Below are 2765 nucleotides of genomic sequence, written 5' to 3'. Positions count from 1 at the left end.
GAATCACTTCTGCAATGCATGTGGTGGTAGTCACTCCTGTAAGGAGGTTTGCTAGGGTCTTTACTCAAGAAATTCCATAGTGCTCTCTTCTTGAAGGCCCATAGGATAAACACCTCCCAGGACTCAGTACCAAGAAAAGCTTTGTTTCTTCTGAAGATTTAGCTTTGCTGATGGTTTTATCTTTTGGATTACTTTAACAGATCACATTTCCTCTTTGCTTCTAGAAAGCCCAGGACAGATTTGCAATCCTCTGCACTAATGACACTGGACATCATGACATGCATTCTTAGGTTCCTCTCATTTTTTTGTACACGTTTACCCTCAACTCTGATTTCTTTAAATACTTTGTATTCTCTTGTATTGCATATATTTTATAAGCTTCTTCAAATTCTTTTGGGAATGAAATAGGCTATTAATGCATAGATACACACAGTAAATTTTACACCAAGCCTTTTACAACCCTAAATCCCAGATTGTGAAAAAACACAAAATGGCCTCAGACAGACCTAGGCTAAAATCCTGATTTTGTACATTTCTAGCTATGTGATCTTGGTCAGGCCACTTAATATTTCCAAGCTTCCATTTCCTCCTCTTTAAATTAAGGATAATAACATCTTCATTGTATTGTGGCTGTGAGAAATAATGATAATTGATATAAACAGCTGATACTTAGCAACTGCTAAACAAATAGTGTCTTCTGTTATTAATAATAAAACTATGTAGATTGTTACCAGAAAATACCTAAAGGCAATTTCTGAAAGACACACAGGGACATAGACACATGGAGGATGTCATATGACAATGCAGGCAGAGACTGGAGTGATACCTCGACAAGACAAAGAACATCAAGAATTACCAGCAATCACCAGAAGTTGGAAGAGGTAAGAAATGATTCTTCCCTAGAAGCTCTGAGGGAAAATAGCTATGATGACATTTTTGATTTTAGACTTCTAGACTCCAAGACAGTAAGAGAATAAATTTGTTGTTTTAAACCATGCTATTTGGGAAATTTTGTTATGGTTGTCTTAGGAAACCAATGTATCTCTCAGAAACTATAGCCCCAAACGGTTGAAGTGAAATAACTAAACTGATTTCCAATCCAGGTGACATCTGCCAAAGTCTCGCAGATACATACCAGGCCACAAGATGTATTTCATGGAAGGCATATGCTGGAAGAGCATAAAGACTTTGACTGTAGGCTTAAATCAATTAATTTTCCTCTCGAACCTTCAAATAGTTCATCTATAAAATGGGATTAGGCCTATATCAGTGATTGCAAATACATTATAATTGGGAATGGCTGCCTGAGATTAATGGAGGAGTCATCTAGGCAAAGAGGTAGAGACAATTAAAGAGTCAAAATACTTCATTCTTCCCAGGCCTCTGTGACCATCCTTGTCAGTTTCCCCTTCCACTGCCTACTCTTTAAACACAGGTGATTCTTAAGATTCAGATACTGGCTCACACTTCTTTTCCTACCTTACATGTTTTCTTTAGACAAACTAATTAAATTACCATTGAGAGCTTCTGCTCATACTTTCAAATCTATCTCTCCCACTTGGATCAGGCTCCTATCCTCATTTAGTCCCACACATCCAAATGCTAGATGGATATGTGTACATGGCTATCCCATAGACAACTCAAAGCAACTCATTTATAATAAAACTCACCCGGTTGCTCCCCTAAGCCTGCTCTTCCTCTCATACACTACGTCTTAGTCAGCAGCACAACCATATACCTAGTTAGAACACTGGGCTCTTTCCTGGGCTATTTCCTCTTTCTCAGCCCTTGATTCCCAATCAATCATCAAGACAGGCCTATCTTATCCCATAGATACTTCCTTTCCATACCTACTATCACTGTCCTAATTCAAAGTTCCATCAGTTCTTGCCTTTCAAGATTCAGCTCAGTTATCACTGTCTCCAGGTACCTCTACAAGAACAAGGATCTTTTCTGTCTTTTCTGCCCTTGTATTCCTGGAATTTGGCATTGTGTCTCACACTGTAGGCGATAGGTGATGATGATGATGATGATGATGATGATGATGACGACGACAATGATGATAAGGATCATTTGTTGACCACTTGCTATGTACAAGGCACCATTCTCAGCAATTTTTATATCCACAACCACCTTCTACAGGAGGTTCTCATTGTCCCTATTTACAGACGAAGTACAGAAAGTTTAAGTGACCTGCTCAGAATTACACAGTTCTACCAAGAGGCTGCTAAATGGAGCTGAAATTCAATTTAAATTAAAATACACTCATAAGATAAAATAGTGAAAGACATACCTACTTGTTCAATAAATATTTATTGAACATACACTATGTGTTGAGCATTGGAGGCACAAGTAAATGAACATATAAACACATTAATTTCAGACATGCAAGAAATCTCTCAGGAAACTCATTCCAAGCCATTTCTCTATGCCAGAACTGACCCATGAATCTGGGAAGTCGGTTATTATCTGTAGAATTCTAGGTAACTTTGAGAAATACTAGAGGTGGCAGACTGAACTGAGGGTTTCCTTCTCTGCTATTGCCTTCCCCACAGAGCTGAGAAGCCCTTGGGAAGCACCAGAAAGAGCTTCAGTTATGGCTTTCCTTCCTGGCCTCATGCAGTGCCAGCCTCCAGCCTCCACAATCCCCTCTCCTTTGACTGCAGGAAGTCTGCTCCTCTCAGTAGAGGCGGAGAGAAGAAAATTCTCTGCAAGCCGGTGAAAGGCTTATTACTTTGACAGTGTTGGATCAGAGGACCTATATG

Source organism: Hyaena hyaena, unplaced genomic scaffold (assembly GCF_003009895.1).
Source record: "Hyaena hyaena isolate Hyena2069 unplaced genomic scaffold, ASM300989v1 scaffold_1917, whole genome shotgun sequence".
NCBI classification, from domain to species: Eukaryota; Metazoa; Chordata; class Mammalia; order Carnivora; family Hyaenidae; genus Hyaena; species Hyaena hyaena.
The sequence above is the reverse complement of the archived record's forward strand: the minus strand, read 5'-3'. Positions refer to the sequence as shown.